The sequence below is a fragment of the Macaca mulatta genome, chromosome 6 (genome assembly GCF_049350105.2).
Source record: "Macaca mulatta isolate MMU2019108-1 chromosome 6, T2T-MMU8v2.0, whole genome shotgun sequence".
Lineage (NCBI taxonomy): Eukaryota > Metazoa > Chordata > Mammalia > Primates > Cercopithecidae > Macaca > Macaca mulatta.
In genome coordinates this window covers 39,284,591-39,307,555 of record NC_133411.1, presented here as the reverse complement: position 1 = coordinate 39,307,555, position 22,965 = coordinate 39,284,591, and the positions used below count along the sequence as shown (strand labels likewise).

The window sequence follows — 22,965 nt, the reverse complement described above, 5'->3', positions numbered from 1 at the left end:
CCAAGATTGAATTTGAGATTTCTTTAACTACAACTTGGAGCAGAGTGTTCACCAAAGAAGATCAGCAATGAAGAGGCAAATAGCCTATTGTGTTAATTCTTGCTTAATGTTTTAAATTAAAAACTAAGGAGTTTGTCCACAAGGGAGACAAGAGGTGCCTGTGTCCTTTGATACAAGCTCATACATACATGTTAAATTGCTAATAGAAGAGGTGCTTGTATGCCAGGATACAAGAAGTGCTGGGCGTAGGATGGACATAAGTTTGAAAATCTCTCTAGTCCTAATTTGTGTGAGTTGCTGCTATTATCACTGTAGATTATTGTCCCAGCTACAGTCAGATTGTGTTGGTTTACAAAGTGTATTGCTAGGGAAGACTGGTATGTCCACAGTGGATGCATTCCCACTGGAGAAGATGAAACTCTCATCAGATCCCAAAGGAAAACTGGGAATTGTGGCTTTGGAATTGAGATACAGTTCATAGGATATCCAAGGGATAGAGGGGAAAGGTATTTTTCTCCAAACTAAGAAATATGTATGTATGTACACACGCAAACACACACACACACGTTCAGAAAGTGTGTCTACCTGCATGCAGCCCTCATTCTGCTGATTTTACTTCTCCCATTTCTGCTTCTAAGTGGCAAAGAAAGCCAAAAGTTAGGGGATTGAAACAAAATGGAAAAAGCAAAAACAAATTTTACCTATAAGACCTGAAATTCATCCAAAATGAGTATGTTTTTACCAGCAGATTGTGAAGCAAACCAACACTCCATCAATATATTCGTCAATTAGTGAATTATTATTGAGCACAAAGTGTGTCTATTCTATATTGACAGGCTCCTGTGGCTTCTCCAGTGCCTACTAGAACAGGCTTCCAGGAATACCCCACATTCAAATGGCTGTTCCAGTCTTCAATTGGCATCTTAGACACAGTCTGTAAAGGAAACATAGTAAAAACTGGAGTAAGCAGAGAATAAATAGAAGACTATGGAAGGATCTGGGCAAAGGGAATCCTTGAAGTACATGACCCTTGACTCAATCAATCCATTTGCAAATATATATTGAAGGCCTAGTATATGCTGTCAATGTCATTGTCCTATGGGCAGTATAATAATATCTTTCCCTCTGTACCTTAGTTTTCTCAACTGTAAACTGGGAATAATAATAGTATCCATCCTGAAGTGTTATTGTGAGTGTTAAGTGAAATAACATATTTAAAGCATGTAGAACAGTGCCTGACATATGATCAATATACAATCAATATTAAGGAAGGAGAAAAATCATAAGCACATAGAAACTGAAAAACAATAAAGACATCCAAACAAGAGATGTCACAAGGCAGTGCATTATTAATTGCCAAACAAATGCTTCTTATCCCTGAATGTCAAAACGTAGGGCACAGAGCTAAGAGAGAGCCAAAAGAGTTTGGTTTCTCACACTAGCCAAGCACCTGCCTTTTGCACGTGTCTGAGAAGCTGCAAACGGGTCCCTCCAGAGACACCATGGATCACGATGGGCTCTTGGGAGAGGACCCAGAGCTGCCCCTAAGCACAAGGTGGTGCAATGTAGTGCTAGCGAGTGCTGCTGTGGTGCCAGACTGCCCATGTTTAAAACCTACTACTGGCACTTATTATTTGTAGGCTCTGGACAAGTTATTTAACTCCTCTGAGCCTCAGTTTCTTTCTTGGTAAAATTTGAATGATAACGTTGTCTATTTCATGGGTTTGCATGAGGATGAAATGAGATAGTGTAATACGTTCATAATAGAGGACCTGACAAACATACATGTTAAATTGCTCATCTACATGGGATCCTAAACCGCTTGCTTCTTCCACATCTTTAAGGAAAGAAATTCCACAATCTGTCCCAGTGTTCAATGGTGTCAAAACTTCCTCCTGTTGGGAAATCCTCCCTTTTTAAAAGTTTATATAATTTGAGAGGACCCTTAGTGATTTTGATAACCCAACTCACCATACTGGTGAGGAGAAAAGGCTGGAAAATGTAAGTGACTTGCCCAAAGTCATGCAGGTGGTTAGCGGCAGAGCTAGGACTGGCTCCCGGTTCTCCTGAAACCCCAGTCCATGCTCTTTCTACTAAGGCTGCCAGTATTATTTCCTTTTGCTGGCATCTCGTCTTATGCTCATCAAGGTTGGAGACCTTTTGTGCCACGTGATTCTGGACTCTCCTGGGCAGAACATTCCAAGCCCTCCATATTCCGGCCTTGATCTACCTGGGGGGCACCCAACACACATGGGCTCTGAACGAACTGCAAAATAAAACAAAAGGTGACAACTGGGCCACATCATCAACTTTATTACAGATCCAGGCTACACTGGAGAACACAACTTAGAATGAGAGCCAAATGGGCCGGTTACCTGACCCCGTAAATTAGGCAGAGTCACCTGCTATCCTAGGCATATGGACTGGGGCACTGAGAAGAGGCTTCCATGTGGCAGACGTTCCCAAGCCCAAGAGAAAGAAGGAGGATGGGGCTGAGCAGAACATGCCCATCTACTCTTTCCCAGTTTGCCAGGCAGAAGTCACTGCACCTCCTCAAGGATGGAGAAAATAAAGGGGAGGAAAGTCAGGAGTGTGACTAGGAAAACTCTTCTTTCTTAGAAACTAAGAGTGGGAAAAGATTTTCTTTTCTAGTTTCACCTCTTTCAGACCACACCCCGCCTTACTCCCTACTCATTGGCTGTACAAATAACTGGTAACCCTTTGGTCTCACTCTATTTCTTTTGTGCTCCAATTATTCCTCTTGAACAGAGCGCCTTTGCCCTCTGGATGCCTTAGTGATTTTTTTTTTTTTTTTTATACTTTAAGTTCTGGGGTACATGTGCAGAACGTGGAGGTTTGTTACATAGGTATACACGTGCCATGGTGGTTTGCTGCACCCATCAACCCGTCATCTACATTAGGTATTTCTCCTAATGCTATCCCTCCCTCAGCTCCCCCACCCCCCAACAGGCCCCAGTGTGTGAGGTTCCCCTCCCTGTGTCCTTGTGCTCGCACTGTTCAACTCCCACTTATGAGTGAGAACATGATGCCTTGCTGTTAAATGCCCTCTGTCTAAGTCTGTTTGGACTGCTGTTACAACAGAAACTTATTCCTCAAGGTTCTGAAGGCTGGGAAGTCCCAGATCAAGGTGCCTTCAGGGTTTGGTAGGAACCTTCTTTCTCATAGACTATGTGGCACTTTCCCACTGCATCCTTACATGGGGGAAGGGTGAACAGGCCCTGTGGGCCTCTTTTATAACTGCATTAATTCCATTCATGGGGTCTTTACCCCCACGACCTAGTCATACCCCAAAAGCCTACTCCTTAATACCATCACGTAGGGATTCAGTTTCAACCTATAAGCTTTGGTTGAAAGCTAGACATTTAGACCTAGTACTCTTTCATCTTTCAAGACTCAGTTCATGTGTCACCTTCTGTATGAAGCTCTTCCTTCCTCTCCTCATGTCCACCCCCAACACTTTGTGGGGTGAATTGGCAACCTTTTCTTTGTGTTTAGTATGGACTTTCCTTTTTTAGCCCTTTATTCCACTTAATTTTCTGAAGGCAGAGGCACATCTTACTTATCCTATGTTCAAGGCCTTACACAGAACTTTAAATGCAATAGGTCTTCAATAACTTTTTGATGAATTATTATGTTGAATGTTCTTCCTAGGCATACTATAAGATATTAAGCCAAGTCCCTGCGTTATTTTCAGAATAGAGAATCTCATTATTTCATTTATACATTAAGTACCAGTAGGTGCATGACACTGTTAGTTACTGCAAAGTATATAGCTTGTAGTCTTCTAGACTCTTAAAATCTAGACTCTTTCTAGAATCTTAAAATCTACTTGAAAAGGTATATTCACAAGAAATAATTGAGCATGTGTACATAATTGATACAAATGCTTTTTTGTACCCATAAATCCCTTTATAATTTACAAAGCAAAATCTGCCTGATCTGCCATTCGATCCAATGACTACCCTGTGAGTCAGGGTGGACTCACTAGCCCCATTTGACAGATTAGTAAATTGGGCTTGAGAAGCCTTGGGTGATTTCGCCAAACACACCCAGCTGTGAATGACAGAACTGGAGCTTGAATCCAGGCGTTTGGCTCCTAACCTAGTGTGGTTTTTCATAATAGGCAGCTAAATGAAAATAATTAAATGCAGGTGTTTGACTATGCAATGGAGGAAGAGTGATGTCTACATCTACTAGTATCTCCATCACCTTTGGCTATACTGAGAGGTTCAGTGTGTGTGCTGGCTTCCAATCCCAACACCCCCATGCTTTGTTCAAAATCTGCCTATAGATGAAGCCCAAGGTCTTTCTGCTAAGCTAATGGGGAAAGTTAGAGGGAGAGTAGAGGCTGAGAAAAGTATTACCTAAGGTGATGTGTTAGCTATCCAAGTGTACCTAGCAAACTAGAATTTGAAAGACGTGCAGATGTAGGTATATAATTTCATGGTCTTTATGGATTCTTGCTATCCTAGCTCTGAAGCTTCAAGTCTAGTGGGGACTTTTTTGTATCAGAAATGTCTCTTGAGGACTGAGGGGCATGGTGGTGGAATGAGCAAATTTGAGTGGGAACTAAGTCATTTTCTGGCCAAAAAACAGGATTATAATAAACAAGCCATGAAATGGAAATCATTCAGATCTGAGGGAGTACTGTCTGTTCCTGTCTAAACAAGTGACTGCAATTTCCCATTTTTCTCCAGCTTTCATTTAAAGGTAATATAGTCCTTTCCAGTCTTCTGACTGTCTTGTTATAGGGCCTGTAATTTCCCTTCAAATACTTCAGTGTTGATTGTGTGATGTATATATGTGAATGCAAGTTAACTGTAATCTACATTCGTGAGCACTGAAAGACCTTCATTCAGGAATGTGTGCCATAGAGGAAGAAATAGAAAATACTACAGCTCTCTCAATTCTAAGCCCATATCTGAGAGTTGGTTAATTAGCATAAAGAATGGTAAAACACTTTTTTGTTGGTGAAATAAGTGGTGTTCACTCTAAATGACTGGCTAGAAAGTTTGTAAAGACACCTCTGTCCTGGCATGATAGGAGTATAAGAATCTGGTGAACCCAACAGCCTGCTACCTTCAGAGTGGTGCTCCAGGCCTGGGAGTTCATTTATTCTCTGTACCTCATGCATGGTGAAGAATGTGGGCACTGACTCTGCTGTCAGAATGTTTGATGCATATGCCTTAGCGTAAATTTCTCATGCACCGGAGATTGCCTTAAATGACTGAGAGTGGGACACTCTAAGATTACAGGATCAGCTTGAATTGTTTGGGGACCTGACTGCTGGTCAATGTCAGAATGGGGTAGAATAAGGTAGAATTTGGGTCTGAGACTTGCTTTCCTTGTTACTACCAAGTAGCCAGGTTGTTGGGGAAGAAGATATGCCGTTCCACCCACCTCTAATTGTTGGGTGCAACTGACATTTATCACTAGATTCCATCAACTGCTAATGGCCAAAGTGGCTTTAGGTCCTTTTGCAACAGCCCTTAACAATTCCTCCCATTCTTAAACAAATTCTTCTATTTTTTTCCGCTTTCTTCCTTTCTTCCTCACCCCTAGCTCTGTCAAATGACACCCGATCAAAGGATAGGGCATACAAATGTTTATTGAGCTAATCTATGCCCTTTATATGCAATATTTAATTTCATCCCCATTTAAAATAAAAAAGGTGTGATTTAGTAAAAGTTGAATCTCAGAGAAGTTAAGAAACCACCCTAACATCACACAGCTAGTAGGTGATAAAGCTGAGATTCAAAAGCTTGGAATTCAGAACTCACATACCGTTTTTAGCAGACAACTCCACACACAATTTTGAAAAGGGCTAATAATTGTGGGCACTTCATGCTCTTCTACCAGATGGGATGTTTTGACAAACTGAAGAATAATCATAATGACCTGTGATTGTTTTTTCCTATCAAGTGCATTCTCTGCCGTAAACAAGGAGAACTCTTGCAACCTGTGAATAGAGGTTTACTTCCTCTCTCCAGTTGCTCTCCAGCCAACCTCACCTATAGTCAGACAATGATAGAGTAACAGTAAACACGAGGCAGGTGATTAATGTGGTGTCAAGAAGCACCTGAGGTCCATATGGATGTGTTTGATTTGATTTTTCTGAACCACTCTTATCTCTAATGCCAAAGCATGGATGGGTCTCCTAGTTCTACAAAGGCCCCCAGCCTGGCCTTCGATGACTTCTTTTCCCCTTGGAGGCTTCTTTTTACCTGGAATTTGGCCTGATCTCATCTGGATCAAGAGGTATTTTTATCAGAGGCTGTTTACTGTAGCCCTTACAGATGACCCCAACCCCTACACAGGTTAGGCCCACCCATTAATTACTTCGAGGAAACTCCTTTGGTGTCTGCCTTTTATCCTCTTATAGATATTTCTGTAAAAGAACATGTGTTGTTAGAAGTCCTGTTTGCTCAGTGTTCTCTGTCCCTAAGACTGACCTTCAGGACACCTGCTGGAGTCCTCTGCGTTCAGTTCTGGGTATCACAGACAGCAATACTGCTAAGGAAAGCTCAGGAGATCAGGCACATGAGGGCAGTTCAAGGACAGTAGGGACAGAGTCAAGACAGAGTTAAGCTTCCATTTTGAGAAAACATAACCATGTTCCGAAAACGTAATCACGCTAATTAAAATATAAGAAAGGGAAAAAAGGAAGAACAGTACATTAAGATAGGCATTTCTGTGCAATAGAAATTTAATAGAAATGTTCTGAAGTACTATCTTGGGTAAATTAAAAAAAAAAAAAAAAGAAGAAGAAAGAAAGAAAAGAAAGAAAGGGAAAGTAATCCAGAACAAGAAGTGAAATCCTGGAGCAAGAGAGGCAGACTGGAGTTCAGCTTCTAAGGAGTAGTATGGAATTGAAATACATACATAGAATTAAAGAAAACAATATTAGGTAAACACTACATTAGTCATCATCAAAGAGAGAAATTGTGAATTGAAAGACGGTTCTAACGAATTTCACAGCTCAGAGAAATAAAGAGAGAGGCCGGGCGCGGTGGCTCAAGCCTGTAATCCCAGCACTTTGGGAGGCCGAGACGGGCGGATCATGAGGTCAGGAGATCAAGACCATCCTGGCTAACACGGTGAAACCCCGTCTCTACTAAAAAATACAAAAAACTAGCCGGGCGAAGTGGCGGGTGCCTGTAGTCCCAGCTACTCGGGAGGCTGAGGCAGGAGAATGGCGTGAACCCGAGAGGAGGAGCTTGCAGTGAGCTGAGATCCGGCCACTGCACTCCAGCCTGGGTGACAGAGCAAGACTCCATCTCAAAAAAAAAAAAAAAGAGAGAGAAAAGTGTTGTTAAGAAAACTGGAAGATAGACTGATGATACTTGAAGAAGAAATGGCTGAACATTTTTAAGAACTGAGACAGTTGTGGTGGCACATGCCTATAGTACCAGCTACTTAAGAAGCAGAGGCTGGAGGATCGCTTGGGCCCAGGAGTTCAAAGATGCAGTAACCTATGGTTGTACCGTGCACTCCAGCCTGGGTGACAGAGCAGGACTCCATCTCTAAAACATAAAAATAAAATTTAATTAAAAATAAAAAAGACTGGGCATGGTGGCTCGTGCCTGTAATCCCAGAATTTTGGGAGACTGAGGCGGGCAGATCACCTGAGTTCAGCAGTTCAAGACCAGCCTGGCCCACATGGTGAAACCACATCTCTGCTAAAAATATGGTGGTGTGTGCCTGTAATCCCAGCTACTCAGGAGGTTGAGATGAGAATCACTTGAACCTGGAAAGCAGAGGTTGCAATGAGCCAAGAAGGTGCCACTGCGCTCCAGCCTGGGCAACAGAGCAAGACTGTCTCAAAAAAAAAAAAAAATTAAATTAAAATTAAAAAAGAATTTTTAAGACTTCATGACTGAAGAAGGTCATGAATTCTTAGAGTGGAAAGAAAGCACATACTGTGTTTTCTGTGTTTACCGTGAAGCAGGATTAAAAAGCAACAAAAAAACAGAATGACAACAAAACCCCTCAATATTTCACAGCAACATTGAAGAACACCAAGGATAAGGAGAAAATCGTTTTTTATTTTATTTTTTTAAATTTTTAATTTTTTGTTTTTTGTTGTTAGACAGAGTCTCACTCTGTTGCCCAGGCTGGAGTGCAGTGGCTTGATCTCAGTTCACTGTAACCTCCGCCTTCGGGTTCAAGCAATTCTTCTGTCTCAGCCTCCTGAGTAGCTGGGACTAAGGCGCCTGCCCCCACAGCCAGCTACTTTTTGTATTAGAGATGGGGTTTCACCATATTGGTCAGGCTGGTCTCGAATTCCTGATCTCAGGTGATCCACCTGCCTTAGCCTCCTAAAGTGCTAGGATTACAGGCATGCACCACCTCGCTCGGCCAAGGAGAAAATCTTAAACTGAGTGTGTTGGGGTTTGCGCAGTGCGATAGGGACTGATCCTCAGATACCTGAAAAGCTGTGTCTTGGAAGAGGAGTTAGGGTGCTTCTGAAGACCTCAGAGGGTGACCCAGGACTTAGGAGAAGGCACAGGGAAGCAGATTTTAAGCGGCTTTCAGAAAGAACATTCTAATAACAAGGGCTCTCCGGAATGAACAGCCTGCCTTCTAATAAGGAAGTGAGTTCTCTCTCAATAAAAGATCTGCCTCTACAGAGTCCCCCCTTCTAAAGAGCACGGGAGGGAAAGTAGGCAGGCTTGGGAGCAACTGGATGGCTGGAATCAGAGTGGTGGGACCTGGGTTACTTGGGGCAGCTTAAACACTATAGAAAATGGGCCATGAAGGATACAGGAAAATGGAGAGAAACGAACAGTGTCCAGAGGGGAAATGTGATTTTACCTGTGTAATGATTTGTTTGGGTCTGTCTTCTTGCTTGTCATTTTTGAAATGAATTATAAACCTTTCCTCAAATTCTACTCTACAACCTTCCCTAGAGTCAGGCAGTCTTCGTTGACCTGTTTCTTCTCCCACTTGACACTTTTAGCTGAGTTATTCACCATCTTGAAACTGGCTGGCCTCATTACCCTTTTCAGAAGAGATCAGATGGCCAACAAAAAACTTACCCAAAACTTCTGTGTATGGAGGAGTCACTAGACATGTCTGTTTCTGAGTCTTTGTCCCTTAATTCCCCGATGTAGAAGACAGAATAATTCACCTAAAATCATGACAACTCACATCGGTAGACTGTTTGATGTTTTACAAGGCTCTCTCATGTGCACTAACCTCATTTAATTTTCACACACACACACACACACACACACACACACCACACACACAAAAGGCAAAACAGTCATTATCATCTGCAGGAAATCCAGAACTGGGAAGGATATGCAACTTGCCCAAGGACAAAAAGCAACACTCAGCAGCAAATCCAATGCCTGAGGCTCTAAATCAAGAAATGCTTCTAATGTCCTAAATTGCCTCTCTAGCTGACACAAAGAAGGGATGTTCCCATAGAAACATGGTTAAGAGTAGTTGAATAATTAGTACCAACACCTAGCACTAATCCCTGTGGTAGTATAGGCATGCAGTAAATGTTTACGGTTGAATTCGAATTGCAGTTCAGACTTCTTATGGGCTAGGTAGACTATCAGTGGGCTGGCCAGGGAAACCACCCAGTACTTTCCTCACCCCAGTACTCATTCTGCTTGAGCTACTCTGGCTTCTTGATTATATAAGAGGGAACACCAAGTTCCCTCTTGTACAATCCCAGCCCTGTCTGACACTCTATTCTCCTTTCCTATTTTATTCCCTTCTATGGCGTTTAGCATTTAGGATCATCTGACATGTCATGTATTTTACTTGCTTCTTTGGGGGTTGTCTGTCTCCCCTGACCAGCATATAAGCTCCCTGAGGACAAGGGTTTGTATGTGCTTTGTTCCCTGCAGATTTCCCAGCACATAGAATAATGCAGGACTTGTAGTAGTGCTCAAGATGTATTTGTTGAAGAAATGAATGAAGGAATTCATTTATACTGTTGTTTCTACAGACTTCTGGATTCAAACTAAAACACAAGCTGACTTTTGGAACACAAGTCAGTTCATAAATAGAGACTTGATGAATATTTTTTGAGCACAAATAATGAAATATAGAAACTCTTTTTACTACATCATTTAAACCTAGTCTCACGTAAGGTCGAACTATGGGCCGTCCACACCTTGAGACAGGTGCAGAGAAGGAGACGCACACAGCCCAGCTAGTCGGCTTGAAGCTATGTGGGAACAGATTGAGTGGAAGTTGAGGCGAGGAGATCTGCAACCCAAAAAGAGAAAAAGACATCCAGGGGGGGAAAATCAATCCATCAGCCATGGATACTGAGAATCTACTTTGAAACTAGGACTGTGCTGGGCATGGCGGGCCAGAAAAAGTCTCTAATACGATCCCAAGGAGTTAAAAATTGGCGGTGTGGAGGCAATTGTCGGGGAGACACACAAGACACCCCCAAGAATGTTTGGAGCTCTAAACTGTATGTTACAATAAGAACTCCTGAAGGAAGAGGAGATTGGCTCTCTGGGGTTTTCAGAGAAGGCTCTTTGGAGGAGGTAGTCTCTAGCCTTCAAAGACCGGTGAGACTTCTCACCCCAGCGGGGAAGGGGAGAAGAAGGGCATATCCTACCCTGGGCCAGCAGAGCTGGTGCTGCAGAGGCAGGGACCTGGGTGCTGCAGGCACAAAGTTCTGCGCTAGCAAATCTAAAAATACCCGCCCTCTCTAGTTTTTTCTTTCCCTCTTGGTCTCTTTTCTTCTCACCCTCCTTCCTATTTTCTTCCTTCTCTGATGATCCTTTCTGGCAACCCTGGGACTCACTTGCTCATCTCTCCAGGGAATCTCTGACCAGCTGGAGGGGCCAAAACCTTGCAGGACTCCCCGCAGTTCAGGTACAGGTTGGCAGCAGCTCCCGAGGCCCCCACCCCCCTCGACTCAGTTCTTTCAAATGCCAATTAACAGGTGTCAGAAATGCTGGTCTGAGTAAGAGATCCATGTCTGCATAACAACCCAACTGTTTTGGCTCCCCACCCGTGAGCATAAATATCGTGGTGTTTGAGCCCTTGGGGCCTGTGGAGTTTACAAGTATGCTGTCAAGATCTCTTCACTGGGCTAGTGCTTGAAGTGCTGCCAAAAAGCGAGGGGACTCCTGTGCTTTTATGTGTTCCCAAGCGCAGGCCACCCTGGCTCCAGGAGGAGCCCTCTGGGGACCGAGTGTCGGTGTGAATCTCAAACAGCAAGCTGACATTCCGGTTGGGAGTGTGACAGTGCATGCCTGGGTGATGATGCCAGGGCGGCAGGTGACACGGGTCCACCACAGAGGGGGAGCGTAATTGGAGTGGCTTCTAGTTACATGTCCTCAGAGCTCTGAAGGATGGAATCAGGGTCGGGGGAACAGTTAGAAAATGATGTTACAAAATCCGGATGTCCTGATCAAATTGAGACCACTGAGATGGAGCATTCAGAGCACAGATGATCCCAGTGTTCCCAAAAAAGGCATCCAACGTGGGCTCATCTAGGACTAATGACATTGCAATCCAGAGATACAGACCACTGTCAACCAGCGAAATGCACCCATACACATGTGCACATGCGCGCACACACACACATACACACACACACGGGCATCCATGTGATGGGCTCTAGAAGCCCAGAAGAACCCCTCTTTCAGGGCACTCCCCTCCCCCAGGCCTCACCGCAGCCACTGAGGACCTGGATAAACATCTGAAAACACAGTGGCTGCCAGGGAGGAGAAAAAAGAGGCCAGGGTGGAATGGGATGGGGCAGGGCATGGCGACAGGAAGAGCTCAAAAGATTCTCAAGTTGGGTGACTACCAAGGTCGGCTTGTCTCAGAGGGCAGCAGGGCCACGGCCTGGCGGGTGGTGGGGCAGCAGGCCTTGGCTGGCTTCTGCCGTGTGGGGCAGCATTTCTCTGCCTTCACCACCCCACCTCGGGCTCTGTTCAGAGGTCAGATCTAGGGGAGATTCTTGGACCGTTTGTCGAGTTGGTTCCACCCCAACGAGAACCATATCAAAAGGCTGAGCACATTTGACCTCATCAGCTTTGGGGTCTGCACAGCAAGTTGGAAAAATCCCCAGTAAGAGGCCTCATGGGAGGACTACATCACCATCCCCCTCAGACCCAGACTGGTTATGCTTTGTAATAATTATTCTAGAAACATTGGTGGAAACGAGGAAAGCTTTCCCAATCTCCCCTAACTCTTTTGCCATTTGTCATAGAAGTCCAGAATATTCTAGATTTTATATTTGTGGGGACCAGCACCAGAAAGAGGCAGAGAAGTGTACAGGATCACGTACTTCTTTGGTGGCAAAACCCAGCCTCTTGGTCCCTAATACTCTTTCCGTTAAATTCCTCCTTGTTCTCTTGGTCTTCTTTGTATCTATTAACTTATGAAGAAGATAACTTTCAATAATTAAATGTGTCCTTAGGAATATTTCCTTGCCCCTGAGTTATATTGGAAACTCTGAGAACAGAGGAAGATGGCCTTTATTTCTTTGCTCCCTGGTCTGATTTAACTTTACAAGTCTCCGTGCAGTGCCTACTCCATGAGCTGCTTTCCCGATTTGAGGGGAAAATACAGTCCACACAGGCACTATCCTGAGAATCGCCCCATGAGCCTTTCCCAAATCCCAAAGATGACGTAGAGTCCTGCCCCTCAAATGTCAGGATTTGGAAGAAGTCACCTGCCTCCAAGCGAAAGCCAGATGCCTACAGAGGTGAAATAGGAAGCTCTCACAAGGATGAGATCAGATCTCTCTAAAAGAAATCTCGTTGGATGAAGACAGAAAACAAATAATTTCCCCCAGCAGAGGAAAGCTATTTGTTTATCTGTTCCATGGGGGCCAGAGGGTCTGGAGCTGTAAAATCTGAAGGCAGTGCATGTTTTAGAAAGTTGTCGGTGGGATCATTTTTATTGTACAGTGCATGGCCCTAAGATGGCCAAAGGGGAGTGTCAGAGCCTCGAATCTTTGTCCTTTTTTGGGAGGCCACTCTGGGCAGACATTTCGCTGATCATAATCACTTTTATATGTAACTGGACCTTAATTCATTTGGTAGTATGAGCTACGGAAGGGCGGCACAGATTAGAGAGCTATGTCTGTAACTGACGAAATCTGCGCCTGGCGTGCATTTGTGGGGAAATTAAAAATAAAATGAAGCTCATCTGAAAAATGCGTGGACTGGAATTAGCCGTCTCCTGACCGGTCACGCATGGAACTTGTCGGAGATGACCAGGACAGAAAAGTGAGACCTGGGCAGCACATCGGGCTGCGCCGCCCGCCAGGATCTGGGGAGCCTGTCATAATTTATAATGGATTATCTTAGGAAATAGATGAGGACAGCTTGTGTTCAGGAGCCAGGAAAGACTACTTTAGTTTTAAAAAGCTGGGTGGGGTGGGGGGGGGCACAGAAACCATGTCTCAAAAATGCATGACCCATTGTTGTTTATTCTGCAAGATATTTAGTGTCTGGACTTGGATTGAATTAACTCATCAAATCCTCTGCTATGAACATGACATTTGGTGGCAGCTAACATCGCCACACCAAGTAAATGGCACCCCTTGCCTGTGCTGGTGCTGTGACTCATGTTTGCACCTCTCATTATAAGGTACACATCCAAATGTATTGGAATTTTTATAGGTAACACTTTGAGTTTCAAAGACTGGGGCTTACACACACACACACGCGCACACACACACTGGAGGGTATCTTCCCATTTTCCCACTATGACTTCTCTTTGATTTTCTTCCAACATTGCCCGTGATGCCTACTTTGATTTCATCAGATGTCACTGTTCTGGACTAACTACTTTTGATTGCATACAGAGGAGAAAGGGAAGTAACATTTGTTGACTCTTCTCTGGTCAATGTGATAGTGTGTTACGTAAGTCTGTTGTTAACCTTCACAAAGACACTTTGCAATACTGTCATTCTGCTGATTTTAATGATGAGGCAACTGGGACGTGGAGAGATTACAGAACTTGCCAAGGTCTACCATTCAGTAAGTGGCCTAGTCAGGCTTTGAACCAAGACCACTGGGGCTTCAAGCCTGGTCTATGCACCCAGTCAAGGTGAAGCCAGAATCCTACTGTAACTGGGCAGGATCTACAATATCAGAAGAATTTGGATCCAACAGCAGGCTTTATTTCAATCCTTAACTCAGCCAACCTAGTCCTCAAATCCAAGCTTCTTTTCCTGAAAAAATTACAAAAAAAACCCCACAAAAACCTGCACTTCAAACTTTGAAAGGTAATAGCAATTAAACAACTTAGTTTCCATTGTCAGTCTGGTTTTTCTGCCTTAGTGGAAAGTCTAATGGGATATTTTACAAGGATGACAAAGACAGATAATGAAAGTCAAACCAGTGCATAAATCTTCCTTGAAAGCTTGGTAATTAAAGGCTCTGCATTGTTCTTTAATAACAGTCACCTTTTTACTGCATTGGGATAAAGGCACAAGCTCTGAAATATATTTGCATTTCAGCCACACTCTTGAGTGAACACAATCTCTAGATTTTTATTCAGAGGAACTGCATTTCAACTTCTGTAGAAAGAAAGACCAAGAAGTAGCTGTTTCTTCCAAAATGCTGGCAGTATGCAAACATTTAGTGCACTAGAGCTTAGATGCTAATCTGTGAATTCATACCTGTGTTTTAGGGGGGCTTCAGGCTTATAAGAAAGGGCAGACAAGAAACCTTGATGTAAAACATAGCCATAGCCTTCCTACATGAAATGCCTATATCCAACGACCATGGTCCTGGAGCATGTGTGAGTTAATGTGACTCACTAGGGAAAAGTTCAATGTGTTCCTCAACAATGCCTGTGTCTACAGAGTAGAGGAAGTAGGAGGCCATGTGTTATTGAGAGATTTCTGAAACAACATATCCCAAATAACTTTTACTCCTGCCTGATGCATGAATTCTGCCATGAAGGTGAAAGGAAAAGGGGGTAAACATTTAACAGACACCTACTAAGTGCCAGGCACTGTGTTAGGCAGTCTCAAATCTTTTTAATCCTCATCACAACCCTCTGAAGTATTATTCTCTTTTTAGAGATGAGGAAATTGAAGCTAAGACAGGTTAGGTTACTTGCCAAGCATTACATAACCAGAAGACAGCCTGAGATTTAAATTCACATGTATCGGACTCCCAAATTAAACTCTTTGTCCCCTGTTAAAATGTGCCTGTCCCTGGGAAAGGTGGCACATGAAATCCTATCAGTCATTCACACTGTAGTGTAATGAATTTATTCTACCCTTTCCGAGAAAGTTTCGATTAAGAAGCCTAAAGGTCTAGATTCCACAAAGAGGAAGAAAATACAGAAGGGAGAGGGCAATGATGATGAAAACATGTATCAGTCACTTTCCAGTTTTGCCTGCCCCTAAATACCTGTGGCTAACTTGACAGAGCAGGCAAAAGGGGGAAAGGAAGATGTGAAGAACAAAGTCTTTCTTTCACTCTTGGTTTTGAAAAGATAGTTAAGAATAGAGATGGTGCTGTGTTCCAAGAGTGACAATGTTGAGAAGGGAGGAAGGGAATTACATGTAATTTGGCTCAGCCAGCCGGGCATGATGGCTCACACCTGTAATCCAAGCACTTTGGGAGGCCGAGGCGGGTGGATCATGAGGTCAGGAGTTCGAGACCAGCATGGCCAATATGGTGAAACCTTGTCTCTACTAAAAATACAAAAATTAGCCGGGCGTGGTGGTATGTGTCTGTAATCCCAGCTACCAGCTACTCAGGAGGCTGAGGCAGAAGAATCGCTTGAACCCGGGAAGAGGAGGTTGCAGTGAGCTGAGATCATGCCCTTGCACTCCAGCCTGGGCGACAGAGTGAGACTCTGTCTCAATAAATAAATAAATAAATAAATAAATAAATAAATAAATAAAAATAATAATTTAGCTCAGCCTAATTCAGGATAAAAGACCAGCTGATCTAAGTTGGGTTACAGCATAGACAAGGGTCTGCAGAGCCTATGGGCTGAGCAGGTCCGAGACTGAATTATTATTTCTCCTGGCACCTTTCTCAAACTAATCTGCTCAACATCACAGGCTTGGTCTCTGGGATGCGGTGTCATGGGGAAGAGCTGATGACTGGCGCTGGCCGTCTCACTTTCTAGCTCTGTGACCTCCAGCTGCTGCTGACCCTCCCGGAGACTTCATTTGTAAAACGAAACTCAGAACGCCTGCTTCACAAGATAACTGTGAGAATTCAGTAGTGTAACGTGCAGGTAGCACTTAGTGAATGGTAACTAATGCTACCGTATAATCTACAGGCAGGATACATGAGGAATTTTGATCCAGGAAGCTTTGGGGACAAGTTGACTTTAGCAATTGACAGAGCTTTCACTTGCTACATGGCGTGTACTTGAGGGATGGTGGGAAGGACGTTCAGCTCCAGAGTACCTCCTTTATCTAAAAGCCATAGTATCTGGAATTCCACATTCGGGATACATTCCTTTGGCAGCTGTCCCAAACATCCTTTTATTAATTCCTTTGATGGGAAACACATTATGTCAGTAGCTACTAACCCAAGCTGCCCATTGGAATTGTCTTAGGGGTTGGGAGGTAGGGAAGGTTAAAGAATGCTGATACCCAGCCCTCACCCCAGACCCAAAAAATTAGAACCTCTGGGAGGAGCCCAGGCATTAACAAAAAAACAAAAGCAAAACCTTTGCCAAGTGTTTCTACCATATAGCCAGGGCTGAGAACCCCTGCGTTACAGTATTTGATTCTACTAGAATGGAAGCCCCAGGAGGCCAAGAAATACAGCATGGCATTCCCAAGCTTCCCACTGTGCTTGGCACAAAAAAATAGTTAACTTACAAATTCATCGTTGGTGTTGTTGAATGAAAATAAAAGTGTTAGTGACTCTAAATTCCACCTTAGTGAGAGCCAGAGATGAGATTAAAGACAAGGGACTGGAAAGCACAGAGAGGGGAAGTAAGCTCTAGGTCATTACAGAAGAGCAAGTCTCCTTTCATAGAAAATTCGGCTGCTTGGTACTCTCATGATGTTGCTAACAGGAAAGGGCTGATCTCTTGGAGGAAGGGCAGATGCTACATTAGGACTGAAAAAAGACATGCCTCTTCAAGTTTCTAGAAGAAACTGAATACAAACAGAAAATTTCCCATTAAGTATTTCAAAAAGTTCATCTGGCAGTTGGAAGAAACAGAAAACATGTCCTGAAATCAGAGAGCTCGACCTTCAAATCTCACACTGCCATTATTAACTATGCAACCTCACAGAAGGATGGAGTTTTTTCCTGTTTGTTTTTGTTTTTGTTTTGAGACAGAGTCTCGCTGTGTTGCCCAGGCTGGAGTGCAGCAGCGCAATCTCGGCTCACTGCAACCTCTGCCTCCCTGGTTCACGCCATTCTCCTGCCTCAGCCTCCCAAGTAGCTGGTACTACAGGTACATGCCACCACGCCCAGCTTATTTTTGTATTTTTAGTAGATACGAGGTTTCACCATGTTGGCCAAGATGGTCTCGATCTCTTGACCTCGTGATCCGCCTGCCTCAGACTCCCAAAGTGTTGGGATTACAGGCGTGAGCCACCGCGCCTGGCCACCTGTATTTTTTAAAGTATTTCTGATTCTCAGAGTCTATAAAAGGGGGAGTAATATTGATGATCTCCTAGGAGTGTTGAAGAACACTTGGTGAATTGACTGGCACATGTCAGGCTATTGGAGTCTATTACTTCCCTCCTTCTGTCCTCCCTCCTTCCCTCCCTTTCTGCCTGACAAAGTTATCAGTTATTCTAGGGATAAATAACTTTTCAAAAATGAGATATCAGACTAGTGATCCCCGTATTTCCAGATGCTAATTGTTGTGGGAATTTTAGGGAGAGATGCGGAACTGTGTGGAAACTATGCTGACTTTACAGGGAGGTTTTCTTCTTTTTCTGAAGTCACAAAGAATGTAAATATCATTACAGTTATCTCTTGTTTTAAAATAAGCTCACTAGAAATCAAATATGAAACTGTTTTGTCATGGTAACATTTTAATGGAAAATTTTAATTCCCTAATATTCTCATGGTAAATTTTCTACACATACAAGTTTTCATCTCATTTTGGGTTATTGTGGAAACTTTATATTTTTCTAGAATTTATCTGCATACTTTTTAGCTGTACCTGTTTGCATTATTATATTTTTAAATGGTTAAATGGTTTCTCTATGGACCAAGATGCATAATGTTAATATTTCGTGAGGTCAGGAGTTCGAGACCAGCATGGCCAAAATGGTGAAACCTTGTCTCTACTAAAAATACAAAAATTATCTGGGCATGGTGGTATGTGCCTATAATCCCAGCTACTCAGGAGGCTGAGGCAGAAAAATCGCCTGAACCCAAGAGGCGGAGCTTGCAGTGAGCTGAGATCACGCCATTGCACTCCAGCCTGGGTGACAGAGCGAGACTCTGTCTCAAAAAACAAAAAAACAAAAAACAAAAACAAAACAAAAACAAAAAAAAAGACGGAAAAAAACCAAATAATAATTTAGCTCAGCCTAATTCAGGATACAAGACCGGCTGATCTATGTTGGGTTACAGCATAGACGTGGGTCTGCAGAGCTACTGCAGAGTAACTCCTTAGAGTTACTATTGTACGTTGCAACTGTATACAGGTCAATTTTCTCCCACTCTGTACTTTATGATACAGTTGTCATATCTATTGACCTACCTGTATCATACATCTCACAAGACAATGTTAAAATGTTGTAATTTTTGCTTTAAACAGTCATATGTCTTTTAAAGAAATCAGGAGGAGACAACTTTTTATATTTACCCAGATATTTACGATTTCTGATGCTCTTCATTCATTCCTAAAGATCCAGGTTTGCCTCTGGTATCATTTCCCTCCAGTCTAATGAGCTCCTTTCCTTCATTCCTGTAGAGCAGATCTGCTGATGACAAATCACCTTTGTTTTCTCTGATCTGAAATTATCTTTATTACACTTTCATTCTCCAAGAATATTTCACTGGATATAGATTTCTGGCTTGATGGGTGGTGGTTGCAGTGGTTGTTTTTCTTTCAACACTTTAAAGATTTTTGTCTCACTGTGCTCTTGCCTTCAAGTTTCTGAGAAGAGGGCAGAAACTTTATTCATTCATTATTCATTCAAAGCATTGTTTTCTTGTATATAACGTGCCACTTTCCTCTAGCTGTTTTCAAGATTTTCCCTTTATCTTTAACTTCCAGAAGGCTGATGTGCCTAGGCATAGTTTGCTTTGTGTTTATGCCACTTGAGCTTAGCTGGATAAATCTGGACACTTTCTACTTCTGTCAAAGTTAGGAACTCTTCAGCCAGTTTTTCTTCAAATATTTTTTTCAGCCCATTATCTCTCTACTCTGTGAGACTCTGGTTACACATGTGTAAAATCTTTTGATATTGTTCTTTAGGTTCTCAAGTCTCTTCATTTTCTTCTCTATTTTTTCTCTTTTTTCTTCAGATTGGATAGTTTCTATTGATCTATCTTTCCATCCATGGGTTCTTTCCTCTGTCATCTCCATTTGGCTCTGAATTTCCTTCAATAAGTGTTTTATTTCAGATACTGTTGCTTTGATTCCTTTTTATGGTTTCTGTTTCTCTGCTGAGATATCCTATCTTTTCACTAATTTTGAATGTGCTTTTCTTCATATCACTTAACATATTTATAGTCACTGCTTTAAATCTTTGTCTGCTAAGTCCAACATCCAAGCTGTCTTAAAATCCTTCTTTCTCTTAAGAATGGGTCACGTGCTCATTTCTTTATATGTCAAGTAATTTTGCTTGTATCTGGAACACTGTAGTGTTAAATTCCAGATACTCTACATTCTGTTATATTTTCCCCCAAACTGTAAACTTTTTTGTTTTAGCAGGCAATTAACTTGGTTGGATTCCAGCTCTAAACTCTAACATTTGGCTGGCACCTCAAATCTCAGCTCCATTCCTTTGGCTTTAGAAGGGACTTTTAGAGTCTGTTCTGTGCATTCATAAATCAGGTGTTAGCCAGAAATCTGAGCAGAGTTTATATACAGAATTTGTAGCTTTCCCTTTCTGGCTTTCTCCAAGGACATCCTTACTTTCTCATGGCTCTGGTTGCCCTGTCTTCTGGCTCTATAAGCCAATAAGATTGAGCGTTTCTCCGTTATTCTCAGCAAACTAACACAGGAACAGAAAACCAAACACCACATGTTCTCACTCATAAGTGGAAATGGAACAATGAGAACACATGGACACAGGGAGGGGAACATCACACACTGGGGCCTATCGGGGTGGGGGAGGACAAGGAGAGGGAGAGCACTAGGACAAATACCTAAGGCATGTGGGGCTTAAAACCTAGATGACGGGTTAATGAGTACAGCAAACCATGGCACATGTATACCTATGTAACAAACCTGCACATTCTGCACATGTATCCCAGAACTTAAAGTACAATAAATAAATAAATAAATATCCAGTAAATCGTGCTATAAAAAAAAGATCGAGGGTGTCTTTCTGTTTTTAAAACCCTGTACGCTGTTGCTTTTGGATTGCTTTTTGAAAGCAATCTGTGTCCCAAAACAGGGAGGGAAGTCTCCCCACACTCTTTCTTTCTTCTAAATGACAATCCAGAATCTGCCCCCAGAATCTACCTTTCCAGTTCTCTCAAATAGTTATATTTTTATTTTGTTTATAGTTTGAGGTTGGTCTGGTAAGAGCTCACTTGTCCCTACTCTGAGCAAAACCAAACCATATATTTGCTTTAGGTTTTCAACTTTGTCACTATAGGGTCATTTTCTCATAATTACTTTCACTTTTTTTGGTATCTATATTATGCCTCCATTCTCATTCTTAACCTTTTGGCTCTTTTTTTCCTTTGATCAGGCTTACAACTTTTTTTTCTTTTTCTTTTTCTATTTTGTACAACTTTTCAAAGAACTGCTTTTGGAATTTATGGGTTTTTTTTTCTTTCTAGTTTTTTCCTTATATTACAGCTTGTGTTTTTGTAATTCTGGGAGGAAAACATAAGAAATAATTGTACATTAACATTTGAGCTGGACCAAGATTTGGAAGATACATTTTTCATCTTAATTCATCTATACCAAGGAAAGAGAGGGGGGCTTAGGAGTATAGAGAGGCAGCAGGGGAGGAAGAACCCTCCTACCCACTTCCAATGTCTTATTACCATGGACCATTTTATTTGCATCTCAGGACAATTTCCCTGTTGGTCTGAAGTTTGTACACATCTTGCTCTAAAAGCCTGCTTAACGGCGTTGGTTGAAGACTTGATGACAATAAACTGGAATAATCCAGCCTAGCTTTGACATCAAAGAGGAACAAGGACAAAATCATTGAGACTAGAGGAATGAAACTGTTTCTCCAAGATGACATAACTGGACTAGAACTAAGGTGTTTCCAAGTGGAACCATGCTCAAGGAATGGACATGGAAGTTACACATGTGGCAAAGGTCTCTGCTTAGAATGGAGCTTTCCTCTAAGCTGATACAATACTGTTGCTTGTAACCACTTACAAAACCTGGATATTGTAAAGTGGTAGCAATGAAATCTCAAAAGGGAAGCTTAGCTGCAAGCATGAGTACTGGCCAGCTCTTGAGCACTCCAACTCACCAAACCTGGAGAGGGCAGTACAGCAGGAGGGACAAGAGATTCCTGGTGAGGTCATTCGTGTGCCAACTGCTCCTCATTAACAGACATTTGGGGCCCCTCCTTGTCTTGTTTTAAGGAAGATATGCTCCTTCAGCTCCAGTCAAACTGACTGGCTGATTGTCTCTGGGACAGGCCTGAGTGTTCAGGGCACACTGTTTAGGGCAAAGCACAGAAGGGATTCCAAAACATGCTGTAGCCCATGAGCAAAACGCTTTACCTTGAGAGCACAAGAAAGTCTAGTCCTTCAAGCAAATGAGGCTAAGTGTATTTTCTTCTATTTTTTGCTGCCTACAGAGCTCAACATAAAGCACGTTTGATAAATATTTCTTGATTGATTTCCATCTTCCATACTTTCCATCTTTTCATCATTCCATTTTTCTTTTTATATTTACTCCCATCTTTCATCTCAACTCCACCATCTAGGTTATTCCTACAGGCAGAACAACCCAGTCTTTCAGTTGCAAACTTCAGGGAGAAAACAAGGTTTTCTGAGTCTGAGACTGGGATGTCCAAGATCAAACACTAACTGTGACCACTATGACATTTGGAAACACTTTGTGGTGGGCAGAACAGTGACTTTCCAAAGTTACTCACGTTCTAATTTCTGGAACCTGTGAATATGTTACCTTACATGGCCAAAGGGACTTTGTGGATGTAAGTTAACGATCTTGAAGTGGAGAGATTATCCTGGATTGTCCAGATAGGCTCAGTGGAATCACAAGTGTTCTTTAAATGTGGAAAAGAGAGGAGAATTACTGTCAGAGTGATACACTGTGAGAAAAAGCCGACTGGCCACTGTTAGCTTTAAATATGAAAGGGGGCCATGAGCCAAGAAATACCGCAAACTCTAGAAGCTGAGAATGGAAGGAAACAGGTTCTTCCCTGGAGCCTCTGGAATAAATGCAGCCTGCCAGCATCTTGATTTAAGCCCATGAAAGCCCATTTCAGACTTCTGATGTCCAGAACTATGAGAAAATATATTTGTGTTGTTTTAAGCTATGAAATCTACAGTAATTTGTTACAGCAGCAATAGGAAATTAATATACCCATCCTGATGTTTATTTCATTCCTGCAACATTTTTGATTTTTCTGAACTGTAAACTCTTGTTGAGACAAATGTTTCATAAGCCAAAGGACCCTCTGAATGTACTACTTAGTTTTCAGAACTACATTATTTTCCTCCTTGGTCTGTACATTGGTGCTTAATAACCTGTGGTTGTAAAATCACCTATAGGTGCCATATCTGACACAGGATGTATCAGCATGGAAGCATTAAAGTCAGAGGTTTAGGTTTCCTTAACAAGCTATTTTTATCTTATTTTATAATTCTTTATATTTAT

General features: G+C 42.4%; 1 long non-coding RNA gene across 1 annotated transcript in view; it reads right to left on the bottom strand.

Annotated features, from left to right (window-relative positions):
- Positions 1-778: 778 nt before the first annotated feature.
- The window catches only part of LOC106998722 (uncharacterized), a 158,401-nt gene continuing 136,214 nt past the window's right edge, over positions 779-22,965 (bottom strand). Inside the window, exon 3 of the long non-coding RNA XR_001445260.3 lies at positions 779-934. This is a non-coding gene — a long non-coding RNA (uncharacterized LOC106998722). The remainder of the gene's footprint in view (positions 935-22,965) is intronic.